The following is a 14,548-nucleotide window of genomic DNA, read 5'->3' on the forward strand; positions in this document are numbered from 1 at the left end:
ATACAAACAAATCTATCATCTTTCTCACTGAAGAAAAACTGTTTGCTCGATTAAAAGTTGACAAAAATAAAACTGCAGCTTCCACATCTAGTGGAGAAAAGAGAAATGCATCGAAATGTAATAAATAAAACGGGTACGGTAAAGATCAACATGAATGAATGAAGCTTGTATTTATTACAGCAGAATAGTTAAAGAACAGATTGAGAGTAGATTTTTACGTGAGCCATAGCTTCATTCATAGGATTCATGCGATACTCAACGACAATACCTTTTGAACACTTAATCAGGGGAGAGCGCGAACGCAGTCCCCCACTACCAGAAATTATGCAGTCGAGATTCCCACATTTGGGGAATTCGCAGAGGTCAGACAGCCTCAGTGCAATGGCTGAGCCTCGCCCTGGGTGAACCACCTACATGATCATGGTATCTCCCCTGCCAGGTAAGTATGAGTTGCTGAACCCGCGCTCGGGAGCCCCTTTCACAGTGATCCCTGATGACTGACGGTGCTGAAAATCATAAACTCACAAAGTACAACGTCTCAGAAGGACGTGAAAGCACAGAAATCCACCCCAAAGGAAATGCGTTATACATAAGGACACAGACGTTATTTTATTTACGATAGAATACCACATTCCCATCGTGCTTGTAGCAGTTCCGGAAGTACGACACCCAGAAGAACAGCTTTATTAGTTCTACTGGGCTCCACTGTTTACTTTAGGGACTGTTTTAACCGTTTATACGGTAGTTAAATGTCTACAGTGATAAAGAACGAAGAACGGTTCGTCCAAAATTTACCGGTGACCATATACTTGTAAACAACCAATCGCGTGGCAGAACTGAACCGCAGACAACCAATCGAGTCGCAGCTGAAATCAGACAAACAGCGCCTGCGTGGGTAAAAAGCGACTCCACATTTCTTTTAAACAGACTGTTACATATAGTTTAGATCAGCCGAAGTCTGTTTCTGCACATTACTTAAATTGCAAAGCTGCCTGAGGACCTGTTTTGCGGTAGGAAAGAATTATAGAATTATTTGTTTCCGCGACCGTTAGAGGATGAAGCGAAATCAATGTGTGTCTTTTAGATGCACGACTTTATATAGAAGTTTGTTCTCTGACAAAGGAAACATTTTGAAGCAACAACCGTTTCTTAAGTTACTATGTAAAAATGTCTGATTATATTTTGAAGGTGCAAAGAAATTTGGAATCATCAGATCATATTTCCAAAGTTTAGCTGTTTGTTCTTTTGTCGTGTGCTACAACCTCATTATTAGACCATATTTTTGCATTAGCTGGATAAATGACTTTGAAGGATGTTGTTGCTTCAAGTCCATTAGAAAAACGCTAGTTTTGTCGGCTAGTGACGCTAGTTTTGTCGGCTTTAAATAGTTTTCATCTTCATTTGAAACAGACGAGTTAACGTTACAAATATTTCCTTTGTCAGAAAACAAACTTCCACGACTAAAGTTGTGCAGCTAAAAGTACACATTCACAATATTCTACTGGCCCGTCATCCTTCGCGGAAACCAACAATTATTTTCTACCGCAAAACATGTCACCATACGTCCACAGGCAGCTTTGCCATTTAAGTAATGTGCAAAATCAAACTCTCCTGACCTAACATATGTGGAACGTCTGTGTTAAAAGAAAGTCGAGTGCGCTTTCTACCCACGCAGGAGCGGGTGCGAGCGCCGATTGTCTAATTTCAGCCGCGACTCGAGAGGAACCGCATTAACTGCAGCAATGCACGATGGGAGACGTCCCTCAGGGTGTTGTACATCGTGAGTTCAAAGAGTTTCAGCACCGTCAGTCATCAGGGATCACGTGTGAAAGGGTCTCCTGAGAGCGGGTTCAGCAACTCATACTTACCTGGCAGGGGAGATACCTTATCGGGGTTGTAAAGGACAGATACAAACCATAAACTATTGGACGGTCAAACAGAATATCAGCCGTTTAAACTTGATGGATGACGGGACACAAGAGATTAGTTGTTTGTAAGAATGTTACAAGAAGGGTGTTGAACCTAACCAGTCACAGAGCACATGATGACTATGTGGGATCACAGAATAAAGGATTCAACCTTTGAATATATGACTTGGCGTTTACATGAGTCTGTGTCACCGAACCTCATTTAGAACTGAGCTGAGATCAGGAGATGCTTTTCATGAGTGGTTCCTGCATATGTCATACAATCTGTAGGTGGACAGTTTGACATTGCTGTGTAGTGGAACCACATCTTAGATGTTAGAAAATATTTTACACTGACTTTTGCAGGAGAACAATATCCTGTCAAATATATGGATACATTATTTTCTAATGAATAAGGAGCAGAATCTACCATTTTTACATCCATAGGGGGTTGCACCGTTCCCAGAAGTACTGCAATACGGGTCGATGCGTGGAGTGGACGGAGCAAGCCCCTATTCCATCTCCCTGCTCCAAAAATCAATTTAATATATGGTCCCCGGGTAGGGGACGTATCAGATATTAAACTGATAAGAACAGATACTACACTGATCTTAGCCAAAAGGCCGAGAAGCGATACCGCCATGACGTAGAAGCTGAAGTACACGTTCTCCCAACAGTTAGTCTCAGTGACGGTGCAAACGTCACGTTCAGTTGACCAGTAGATTAGAGTTAACAGTGTGGTCCAGTGGGACCAAATGCTAAGACGTGCAACGCTTACAGAAAACGGAGGAAAGGGTTGCTCCTTAAACGTTTAAAGTCATGGTTAGTAGGGCGCCACTGGGTCATGTGACAGGCTATTGTCCAATAGGATTCATAATAAATTGGTGCCGATGACGTTTGTCATTATTACTTCTGTGTTAACTAGTCTAGCCTCAGATGAGCTAATACAAACAAATCTATCATCTTTCTCACTGAAAGAAAAAATGTTGTGCGATTAACAAGTTGACAAATAAAACTGCAGCTTCCACATCTAGTGGAGAAAAGAGAAATGCATCGAAATGTAATAAATAAAACGGGTACGGTAAAGATCAACTGAATGAATGAAGCTTGTATTTATTACAGCAGAATAGTTAAAGAACAGAATTGAGAGTAGATTTTTACGTGAGCCATAGTTCATTCATAGGATTCATGCGATACTCAACGACATACCTTTTGAACACTAATCAGGGGGAGAGCGCGAACGCAGTCCCCCACTACCAGAAATTATGCAGTCGAGATTCCCACATTTGGGGAATTCGCAGAGGTCAGACAGCCTCAGTGCAATGGCTGAGCCTCGCCCTGGGTGAACCACCTACATGATCATGGTATCTCCCTGCCAGGTAAGTATGAGTTGCTGAACCCGCGCTCGGGAGCCCCTTTCACACGTGATCCCTGATGACTGACGGTGCTGTGAAAATCATTAAACTCACAAAGTACAACGTCTCAGAAGGACGTGAAAGCACAGAAATCCCACCCAAAGGAAATGCGTTATACATAAGGACACAAGACGTTATTTATTTTTTTACGATAGAATACCACATCTCCCATCGTGCTTTGTAGCAGTTCCGGAAGTACGACACCCAGAAGAACAGCTTTATTGAGTTCTACTGGGCTCCACTGTTTACTTTAGGGACTGTTTTAACCGTTATACGGTAGTTAAATGTCTACAGTGATAAAGAACGAAGAACGGTTCGTCCAAAATTTACCGGTGACCATATACTTGTAAACAACCAATCGCGTGGGCAGAACTGAACGCAGACAACCAATCGAGTCGCAGCTGAAATCAGACAAACAGCGCCTGCGTGGGTAAAAAGCGACTCCACATTTCTTTAACACAGACTGTTACATATAGTTTAGATCAGCCGAAGTCTGTTTCTGCACATTACTTAAATTGCAAAGCTGCCTGAGGACCTGTTTTGCGGTAGGAAAGAATTATAGAATTATTTTTTCCGCGACCGTTAGAGGATGAAGCGAAATCAATGTGTGTCTTTTAGATGCACGACTTTATATAGAAGTTTGTCTCTGACAAAGGAAACATTTTGAAGCAACAACCGTTTCTTAAGTTACTATGTAAAAATGTCTGATTATATCTTTGTAAGGTGCAAAAAGAAATTTGGACTCATCAGATCATATTTCCAAAGTTTAGCTGTTGTGTCTTTTGTCGTTGCTACAACCTCATTATTAGACCATATTTTGCATTAGCTGGATAAATGACTTTGAAGGAATGTTGTTGCTTCAAGTCCATTAGAAATAACGCTAGTTTTGTCGGCTAGTGACGCTAGTTTTGTCGGCTTTAAATAGTTTTCATCTTCATTTGAAACAGACGAGTTAACGTTACAAAATATTTCCTTTGTCAGAAAACAAACTTCCACGACTAAAGTGTGTGCAGCTAAAAGTACACATTCACAATATTCTACTGGCCCGCTTCTCCTTTCGCGGAAACCAACAATTATTCCTACCGCAAAACATGTCACCATACGTCCACAGGCAGCTTTGCCATTTAAGTAATGTGCAAAATCAAACTCCCTGACCTAACATATGTGGAACAGTCTGTGTTAAAGAAAAGTCGAGTCGCTTTCTACCACGCAGGAGCGGGTGCGAGCGCGATTCTTAATTTCAGCCGCGACTCGAGGAACCGCATTAACTGCAGCAATGCACGATGGGAGACGTCCCTCAGGGTGTTGTACATCGTGAGTTCAAAGAGTTTCAGCACCGTCAGTCATCAGGGATCACGTGTGAAAGGGTCTCCTGAGAGCGGGTTCAGCAACTCATACTTACCTGGCAGGGGAGATACCTTGATCGGGGTGTAAAGGACAGATACAAACCATAAACTATTGGACGGTCAAACAGAATATCAGCCGTTTAAACTTGATGTATGACGGGACACAAGAGATTAGTTGTTTTGTAAGAATGTTACAAGAAGAGTGTTGAACCTAACCAGTCACAGAGCACATGATGACTATGTTGGGATCACAGAATAAAGGATTCAACCTTTGAATATATGACTTGGCGTTTACATGAGTCTGTGTCACCGAACCTCATTTAGAACTAAGCTGAGATCAGGAGATGCTTTTCATGAGTGGTTCCTGCATATGTCATACAATCTGTAGGTGGACAGTTTGACATTGCTGTGTAGTGGAACCACATCTTAGATGTTAGAAAATATTTTACACTGACTTTTGCAGAGAACAATATCCTGTCAAATATATGGATACATTATTTTCTAATGAATAAGGAGCAGAATCTACCATTTTACATCCATAGGGGGTGCACCGTTCCCAGAAGTACTGCAATACTGGGTCGATGCGTGGAGTGGACGGAGCAAGCCCCTATTCCATCTCCCTGCTCAAAAATCAATTTAATATATGGTCCCGGGTAGGGGACGTATCAGATATTAAACTGATAAGAACAGATACTACACTTGATCTTAGCCAAAAGGCCGAGAAGCGATACCGCCATGACGTAGAAGCTGAAGTACACGTCTCCCAACAGTTGTCTCAGTGACGGTGCAAACGTCTACGTTCAGTTGACCAGTAGATTAGAGTTTAAAGTGTGGTCCAGTGGGACCAAATGCTAAGACGTGCAACGCTTACAGAAAACGGAGGAAAGGGTTGCTCCTTAAACGTTTATTAGTCATGGTTAGTAGGGCGCCACTGGGTCATGTGACAGGCTATTGTCCAATAGGATTCATAATAAATTGGTGCCGATGACGTTTGTCATTATTACTTCGTGTTAACTAGTCTAGCCTCAGATGAGCTAATACAAACAAATCTATCATCTTTCTCAATGAAGAAAAATGTTGCGTCGATTAACAAGTTGACAAATAAAACTGCAGCTTCCACATCTAGTGGAGAAAAGAGAAAGCATCGAAATGTAATAAATAAAAGGGTACGGTAAAGATCAACTGAATGAATGAAGCTTGTATTTATTACAGCAGAATAGTTAAAGAACAGAATGAGAGTAGATTTTTTACGTGAGCCATAGCTTCATTCATAGGATCATGCGATACTCAACGACCATACCTTTTGAACACTTAAAGGAGGAGGAGAGCGCGAACGCAGTCCCCCACACAGAAATTATGCAGTCGAGATTCCACATTTGGGGAATTCGCAGAGGTCAGACAGCCTCAGTGCAATGGTGAGCCTCGCCCTGGGTGAACCACCTACATGATCATGGTATCTCCCCTGCCAGGTAAGTATGAGTTGCTGAACCCGCGCTCGGGAGCCCCTTTCACACGTGACCCTGATGACTGACGGTGCTGAAATCATTAAACTCACAAAGTACAACGCTCGTAAGGACGTGAAAGCACAGAAACACCCCAAAGGAAATGCGTAATACATAAGGACACAGACGTTATTTATATCTTTACGATAGAATACCACATCTCCCATCGTGCTTTGTAGCAGTTCCCAGAAGTACGCACCCAGAAGAACAGCTTATTGAGTTTACTGGGCTCCACGTGTACTTAGGGACTGTTTAACCGTTTATACGGTAGTTAAAGTCTACAGTGATAAAGAACGAAGAACGGTTCGTCCAAATTACCGGTGACCATATACTGTAAACAAACAATCGGTGGCAGAACTGAACCGCAGACAACCAATCGAGTGCAGCTGAAATCAGACAAACAGCGCCTGCGTGGGTAAAAAGCGATCCACATTTCTTTTATAGCTCATCTGAGGCTAGACTAGTTAACACAGAAGTAATAATGACAAACGTCATCAGCACCAATTTATTATGAATCCTATTGGACAATAGCCTGTCACATGACCCAGTGGCGCCCTACTAACCATGACTTTAAACGTTTAAGGAGCAACCCTTTCCTCCGTTTTCTGTAAGCGTTGCACGTCTTAGCATTTGGTCCCACTGGACCACACTGTTAAACTCTAATCTACTGGTCAACTGAACGTAGACGTTTGCACCGTCACTGAGACTGACTGTTGGGAGAACGTGTACTTCAGCTTCTACGTCATGGCGGTATCGCTTCTCGGCCTTTTGGCTAAGATCAAGTGTAGTATCTGTTCTTATCAGTTTAATATCTGATACGTCCCCTACCCGGGGACCATATATTAAATTGATTTTTGGAGCAGGGAGATGGAATAGGGGCTTGCTCCGTCCACTCCACGCATCGACCCAGTATTGCAGTACTTCTGGGAACGGTGCACCCCCTATGGATGTAAAAATGGTAGATTCTGCTCCTTATTCATTAGAAAATAATGTATCCATATATTTGACAGGATATTGTTCTCTGCAAAAGTCAGTGTAAAATATTTTCTAACATCTAAGATGTGGTTCCACTACACAGCAATGTCAAACTGTCCACCTACAGATTGTATGACATATGCAGGAACCACTCATGAAAAGCATCTCCTGATCTCAGCTCAGTTCTAAATGAGGTTCGGTGACACAGACTCATGTAAACGCCAAGTCATATATTCAAAGGTTGAATCCTTTATTCTGTGATCCCAACATAGTCATCATGTGCTCTGTGACTGGTTAGGTTCAACACTCTTCTTGTAACATTCTTACAAAAACAACTAATCTCTTGTGTCCCGTCATACATCAAGTTTAAACGGCTGATATTCTGTTTGACCGTCCAATAGTTTATGGTTTGTATCTGTCCTTTACACCCCGATCATGGTATCTCCCCTGCCAGGTAAGTATGAGTTGCTGAACCCGCTCTCAGGAGACCCTTTCACACGTGATCCCTGATGACTGACGGTGCTGAAACTCTTTGAACTCACGAATGTACAACATCCTAGAGGGACGTCTCCCATCGTGCATTGCTGCAGTTAATGCGGTTCCTCGAGTCGCGGCTGAAATTAGACAATCGGCGCTCGCACCCGCTCCTGCGTGGGTAGAAAGCGACTCGACATTTCTTTTAACACAGACTGTTCCACATATGTTAGGTCAGAGAGTTTGATTTTGCACATTACTTAAATGGCAAAGCTGCCTGTGGACGTATGGTGACATGTTTTGCGGTAGGAAATAATTGTTGGTTTCCGCGAAAGGATGAAGCGGGCCAGTAGAATATTGTGAATGTGTACTTTTAGCTGCACAACTTTAGTCGTGGAAGTTTGTTTTCTGACAAAGGAAATATTTTGTAACGTTAACTCGTCTGTTTCAAATGAAGATGAAAACTATTTAAAGCCGACAAAACTAACGTTATTTCTAATGGACTTGAAGCAACAACATTCCTTCAAAGTCATTTATCCAGCTAATGCAAAAATATGGTCTAATAATGAGGTTGTAGCAACGACAAAAAGAACAAAACAGCTAAACTTTGGAAATATGATCTGATGAGTCCAAATTTCTTTGCACCTTCAAAGATATAATCAGACATTTTTACATAGTAACTTAAGAAACGGTTGTTGCTTCAAAATGTTTCCTTTGTCAGAGAACAAACTTCTATATAAAGTCGTGCATCTAAAAGACACACATTGATTTCGCTTCATCCTCTAACGGTCGCGGAAACAAATAATTCTATAATTCTTTCCTACCGCAAAACAGGTCCTCAGGCAGCTTTGCAATTTAAGTAATGTGCAGAAACAGACTTCGGCTGATCTAAACTATATGTAACGGTCTGTGTTAAAAGAAATGTGGAGTCGCTTTTTACCCACGCAGGCGCTGTTTGTCTGATTTCAGCTGCGACTCGATTGGTTGTCTGCGGTTCAGTTCTGCCACGCGATTGGTTGTTTACAAGTATATGGTCACCGGTAAATTTTGGACGAACCGTTCTTCGTTCTTTATCACTGTAGACATTTAACTACCGTATAAACGGTTAAAACAGTCCCTAAAGTAAACAGTGGAGCCCAGTAGAACTCAATAAAGCTGTTCTTCTGGGTGTCGTACTTCCGGGAACTGCTACAAAGCACGATGGGAGATGTGGTATTCTATCGTAAAAGATATAAATAACGTCTGTGTCCTTATGTATAACGCATTTCCTTTGGGGTGGATTTCTGTGCTTTCACGTCCTTCTGAGACGTTGTACTTTGTGAGTTTAATGATTTTCAGCACCGTCAGTCATCAGGGATCACGTGTGAAAGGGGCTCCCGAGCGCGGGTTCAGCAACTCATACTTACCTGGCAGGGGAGATACCATGATCATGTAGGTGGTTCACCCAGGGCGAGGCTCAGCCATTGCACTGAGGCTGTCTGACCTCTGCGAATTCCCCAAATGTGGGAATCTCGACTGCATAATTTCTGGTAGTGGGGGACTGCGTTCGCGCTCTCCCCTGATTAAGTGTTCAAAAGGTATTGTCGTTGAGTATCGCATGAATCCTATGAATGAAGCTATGGCTCACGTAAAAAATCTACTCTCAATTCTGTTCTTTAACTATTCTGCTGTAATAAATACAAGCTTCATTCATTCAGTTGATCTTTACCGTACCCGTTTTATTTATTACATTTCGATGCATTTCTCTTTTCTCCACTAGATGTGGAAGCTGCAGTTTTATTTGTCAACTTGTTAATCGAGCAAACAGTTTTTCTTCAGTGAGAAAGATGATAGATTTGTTTGTATTAGCTCATCTGAGGCTAGACTAGTTAACACAGAAGTAATAATGACAAACGTCATCAGCACCAATTTATTATGAATCCTATTGGACAATAGCCTGTCACATGACCCAGTGGCGCCCTACTAACCATGACTTTAAACGTTTAAGGAGCAACCCTTTCCTCCGTTTTCTGTAAGCGTTGCACGTCTTAGCATTTGGTCCCACTGGACCACACTGTTAAACTCTAATCTACTGGTCAACTGAACGTAGACGTTTGCACCGTCACTGAGACTAACTGTTGGGAGAACGTGTACTTCAGCTTCTACGTCATGGCGGTATCGCTTCTCGGCCTTTTGGCTAAGATCAAGTGTAGTATCTGTTCTTATCAGTTTAATATCTGATACGTCCCCTACCCGGGGACCATATATTAAATTGATTTTTGGAGCAGGGAGATGGAATAGGGGCTTGCTCCGTCCACTCCACGCATCGACCCAGTATTGCAGTACTTCTGGGAACGGTGCACCCCCTATGGATGTAAAAATGGTAGATTCTGCTCCTTATTCATTAGAAAAGTAATGTATCCATATATTTGACAGGATATTGTTCTCTGCAAAAGTCAGTGTAAAATATTTTCTAACATCTAAGATGTGGTTCCACTACACAGCAATGTCAAACTGTCCACCTACAGATTGTATGACATATGCAGGAACCACTCATGAAAAGCATCTCCTGATCTCAGCTCAGTTCTAAATGAGGTTCGGTGACACAGACTCATGTAAACGCCAAGTCATATATTCAAAGGTTGAATCCTTTATTCTGTGATCCCAACATAGTCATCATGTGCTCTGTGACTGGTTAGGTTCAACACTCTTCTTGTAACATTCTTACAAAAACAACTAATCTCTTGTGTCCCGTCATACATCAAGTTTAAACGGCTGATATTCTGTTTGACCGTCCAATAGTTTATGGTTTGTATCTGTCCTTTACACCCCGATCAAGGTATCTCCCCTGCCAGGTAAGTATGAGTTGCTGAACCCGCTCTCAGGAGACCCTTTCACACGTGATCCCTGATGACTGACGGTGCTGAAACTCTTTGAACTCACGATGTACAACACCCTAGAGGGACGTCTCCCATCGTGCATTGCTGCAGTTAATGCGGTTCCTCGAGTCGCGGCTGAAATTAGACAATCGGCGCTCGCACCCGCTCCTGCGTGGGTAGAAAGCGACTCGACATTTCTTTTAACACAGACTGTTCCACATATGTTAGGTCAGAGAGTTTGATTTTGCACATTACTTAAATGGCAAAGCTGCCTGTGGACGTATGGTGACATGTTTTGCGGTAGGAAATAATTGTTGGTTTCCGCGAAAGGATGAAGCGGGCCAGTAGAATATTGTGAATGTGTACTTTTAGCTGCACAACTTTAGTCGTGGAAGTTTGTTTTCTGACAAAGGAAATATTTTGTAACGTTAACTCGTCTGTTTCAAATGAAGATGAAAACTATTTAAAGCCGACAAAACTAGCGTCACTAGCCGACAAAACTAGCGTTATTTCTAATGGACTTGAAGCAACAACATTCCTTCAAAGTCATTTATCCAGCTAATGCAAAAATATGGTCTAATAATGAGGTTGTAGCAACGACAAAAGAACAAAACAGCTAAACTTTGGAAATATGATCTGATGAGTCCAAATTTCTTTGCACCTTCAAAGATATAATCAGACATTTTTACATAGTAACTTAAGAAACGGTTGTTGCTTCAAAATGTTTCCTTTGTCAGAGAACAAACTTCTATATAAAGTCGTGCATCTAAAAGACACACATTGATTTCGCTTCATCCTCTAACGGTCGCGGAAACAAATAATTCTATAATTCTTTCCTACCGCAAAACAGGTCCTCAGGCAGCTTTGCAATTTAAGTAATGTGCAGAAACAGACTTCGGCTGATCTAAACTATATGTAACAGTCTGTGTTAAAAGAAATGTGGAGTCGCTTTTTACCCACGCAGGCGCTGTTTGTCTGATTTCAGCTGCGACTCGATTGGTTGTCTGCGGTTCAGTTCTGCCACGCGATTGGTTGTTTACAAGTATATGGTCACCGGTAAATTTTGGACGAACCGTTCTTCGTTCTTTATCACTGTAGACATTTAACTACCGTATAAACGGTTAAAACAGTCCCTAAAGTAAACAGTGGAGCCCAGTAGAACTCAATAAAGCTGTTCTTCTGGGTGTCGTACTTCCGGGAACTGCTACAAAGCACGATGGGAGATGTGGTATTCTATCGTAAAAGATATAAATAACGTCTGTGTCCTTATGTATAACGCATTTCCTTTGGGGTGGATTTCTGTGCTTTCACGTCCTTCTGAGACGTTGTACTTTGTGAGTTTAATGATTTTCAGCACCGTCAGTCATCAGGGATCACGTGTGAAAGGGGCTCCCGAGCGCGGGTTCAGCAACTCATACTTACCTGGCAGGGGAGATACCATGATCATGTAGGTGGTTCACCCAGGGCGAGGCTCAGCCATTGCACTGAGGCTGTCTGACCTCTGCGAATTCCCCAAATGTGGGAATCTCGACTGCATAATTTCTGGTAGTGGGGGACTGCGTTCGCGCTCTCCCCTGATTAAGTGTTCAAAAGGTATTGTCGTTGAGTATCGCATGAATCCTATGAATGAAGCTATGGCTCACGTAAAAAATCTACTCTCAATTCTGTTCTTTAACTATTCTGCTGTAATAAATACAAGCTTCATTCATTCAGTTGATCTTTACCGTACCCGTTTTATTTATTACATTTCGATGCATTTCTCTTTTCTCCACTAGATGTGGAAGCTGCAGTTTTATTTGTCAACTTGTTAATCGAGCAAACAGTTTTTCTTCAGTGAGAAAGATGATAGATTTGTTTGTATTAGCTCATCTGAGGCTAGACTAGTTAACACAGAAGTAATAATGACAAACGTCATCAGCACCAATTTATTATGAATCCTATTGGACAATAGCCTGTCACATGACCCAGTGGCGCCCTACTAACCATGACTTTAAACGTTTAAGGAGCAACCCTTTCCTCCGTTTTCTGTAAGCGTTGCACGTCTTAGCATTTGGTCCCACTGGACCACACTGTTAAACTCTAATCTACTGGTCAACTGAACGTAGACGTTTGCACCGTCACTGAGACTAACTGTTGGGAGAACGTGTACTTCAGCTTCTACGTCATGGCGGTATCGCTTCTCGGCCTTTTGGCTAAGATCAAGTGTAGTATCTGTTCTTATCAGTTTAATATCTGATACGTCCCCTACCCGGGGACCATATATTAAATTGATTTTTGGAGCAGGGAGATGGAATAGGGGCTTGCTCCGTCCACTCCACGCATCGACCCAGTATTGCAGTACTTCTGGGAACGGTGCACCCCCTATGGATGTAAAAATGGTAGATTCTGCTCCTTATTCATTAGAAAATAATGTATCCATATATTTGACAGGATATTGTTCTCTGCAAAAGTCAGTGTAAAATATTTTCTAACATCTAAGATGTGGTTCCACTACACAGCAATGTCAAACTGTCCACCTACAGATTGTATGACATATGCAGGAACCACTCATGAAAAGCATCTCCTGATCTCAGCTCAGTTCTAAATGAGGTTCGGTGACACAGACTCATGTAAACGCCAAGTCATATATTCAAAGGTTGAATCCTTTATTCTGTGATCCCAACATAGTCATCATGTGCTCTGTGACTGGTTAGGTTCAACACTCTTCTTGTAACATTCTTACAAAAACAACTAATCTCTTGTGTCCCGTCATACATCAAGTTTAAACGGCTGATATTCTGTTTGACCGTCCAATAGTTTATGGTTTGTATCTGTCCTTTACACCCCGATCAAGGTATCTCCCCTGCCAGGTAAGTATGAGTTGCTGAACCCGCTCTCAGGAGACCCTTTCACACGTGATCCCTGATGACTGACGGTGCTGAAACTCTTTGAACTCACGATGTACAACACCCTAGAGGGACGTCTCCCATCGTGCATTGCTGCAGTTAATGCGGTTCCTCGAGTCGCGGCTGAAATTAGACAATCGGCGCTCGCACCCGCTCCTGCGTGGGTAGAAAGCGACTCGACATTTCTTTTAACACAGACTGTTCCACATATGTTAGGTCAGAGAGTTTGATTTTGCACATTACTTAAATGGCAAAGCTGCCTGTGGACGTATGGTGACATGTTTTGCGGTAGGAAATAATTGTTGGTTTCCGCGAAAGGATGAAGCGGGCCAGTAGAATATTGTGAATGTGTACTTTTAGCTGCACAACTTTAGTCGTGGAAGTTTGTTTTCTGACAAAGGAAATATTTTGTAACGTTAACTCGTCTGTTTCAAATGAAGATGAAAACTATTTAAAGCCGACAAAACTAGCGTCACTAGCCGACAAAACTAGCGTTATTTCTAATGGACTTGAAGCAACAACATTCCTTCAAAGTCATTTATCCAGCTAATGCAAAAATATGGTCTAATAATGAGGTTGTAGCAACGACAAAAGAACAAAACAGCTAAACTTTGGAAATATGATCTGATGAGTCCAAATTTCTTTGCACCTTCAAAGATATAATCAGACATTTTTACATAGTAACTTAAGAAACGGTTGTTGCTTCAAAATGTTTCCTTTGTCAGAGAACAAACTTCTATATAAAGTCGTGCATCTAAAAGACACACATTGATTTCGCTTCATCCTCTAACGGTCGCGGAAACAAATAATTCTATAATTCTTTCCTACCGCAAAACAGGTCCTCAGGCAGCTTTGCAATTTAAGTAATGTGCAGAAACAGACTTCGGCTGATCTAAACTATATGTAACAGTCTGTGTTAAAAGAAATGTGGAGTCGCTTTTTACCCACGCAGGCGCTGTTTGTCTGATTTCAGCTGCGACTCGATTGGTTGTCTGCGGTTCAGTTCTGCCACGCGATTGGTTGTTTACAAGTATATGGTCACCGGTAAATTTTGGACGAACCGTTCTTCGTTCTTTATCACTGTAGACATTTAACTACCGTATAAACGGTTAAAACAGTCCCTAAAGTAAACAGTGGAGCCCAGTAGAACTCAATAAAGCTGTTCTTCTGGGTGTCGTACTTCCGG

At 42.0% G+C, this 14,548-nt stretch overlaps 10 non-coding genes across 10 annotated transcripts; 5 read left to right on the plus strand and 5 right to left on the minus strand.

Annotated features, from left to right (window-relative positions):
• Positions 1-284: 284 nt before the first annotated feature.
• On the minus strand, positions 285-447 carry LOC114856455 (U1 spliceosomal RNA). The gene has a single exon (XR_003786087.1). It is a non-coding gene; the product is annotated as a U1 spliceosomal RNA (small nuclear RNA).
• A 1,906-nt stretch (positions 448-2,353) lies between these two features.
• LOC114856425 (U2 spliceosomal RNA) lies at positions 2,354-2,542 on the minus strand. The gene has a single exon (XR_003786065.1). It is a non-coding gene; the product is annotated as a U2 spliceosomal RNA (small nuclear RNA).
• A 590-nt stretch (positions 2,543-3,132) lies between these two features.
• LOC114856465 (U1 spliceosomal RNA) lies at positions 3,133-3,294 on the minus strand. The gene has a single exon (XR_003786097.1). It is a non-coding gene; the product is annotated as a U1 spliceosomal RNA (small nuclear RNA).
• A 1,914-nt stretch (positions 3,295-5,208) lies between these two features.
• LOC114856424 (U2 spliceosomal RNA) lies at positions 5,209-5,397 on the minus strand. The gene has a single exon (XR_003786064.1). It is a non-coding gene; the product is annotated as a U2 spliceosomal RNA (small nuclear RNA).
• Positions 5,398-5,986: 589 nt separating this feature from the next.
• On the minus strand, positions 5,987-6,145 carry LOC114856470 (U1 spliceosomal RNA). The gene has a single exon (XR_003786102.1). It is a non-coding gene; the product is annotated as a U1 spliceosomal RNA (small nuclear RNA).
• A 777-nt stretch (positions 6,146-6,922) lies between these two features.
• On the plus strand, positions 6,923-7,113 carry LOC114856475 (U2 spliceosomal RNA). The gene has a single exon (XR_003786105.1). It is a non-coding gene; the product is annotated as a U2 spliceosomal RNA (small nuclear RNA).
• Positions 7,114-9,017: 1,904 nt separating this feature from the next.
• Positions 9,018-9,180, plus strand: LOC114856466 (U1 spliceosomal RNA). The gene has a single exon (XR_003786098.1). It is a non-coding gene; the product is annotated as a U1 spliceosomal RNA (small nuclear RNA).
• Positions 9,181-9,775: 595 nt separating this feature from the next.
• LOC114856476 (U2 spliceosomal RNA) lies at positions 9,776-9,966 on the plus strand. The gene has a single exon (XR_003786106.1). It is a non-coding gene; the product is annotated as a U2 spliceosomal RNA (small nuclear RNA).
• Positions 9,967-11,891: 1,925 nt separating this feature from the next.
• Positions 11,892-12,054, plus strand: LOC114856477 (U1 spliceosomal RNA). Its single transcript, XR_003786107.1, has one exon. It is a non-coding gene; the product is annotated as a U1 spliceosomal RNA (small nuclear RNA).
• A 595-nt stretch (positions 12,055-12,649) lies between these two features.
• On the plus strand, positions 12,650-12,840 carry LOC114856478 (U2 spliceosomal RNA). The gene has a single exon (XR_003786108.1). It is a non-coding gene; the product is annotated as a U2 spliceosomal RNA (small nuclear RNA).
• The last annotated feature ends 1,708 nt before the right edge of the window (positions 12,841-14,548 follow it).

This window comes from Betta splendens, chromosome 5 (assembly GCF_900634795.4).
Source record: "Betta splendens chromosome 5, fBetSpl5.4, whole genome shotgun sequence".
NCBI classification, from domain to species: domain Eukaryota; kingdom Metazoa; phylum Chordata; class Actinopteri; order Anabantiformes; family Osphronemidae; genus Betta; species Betta splendens.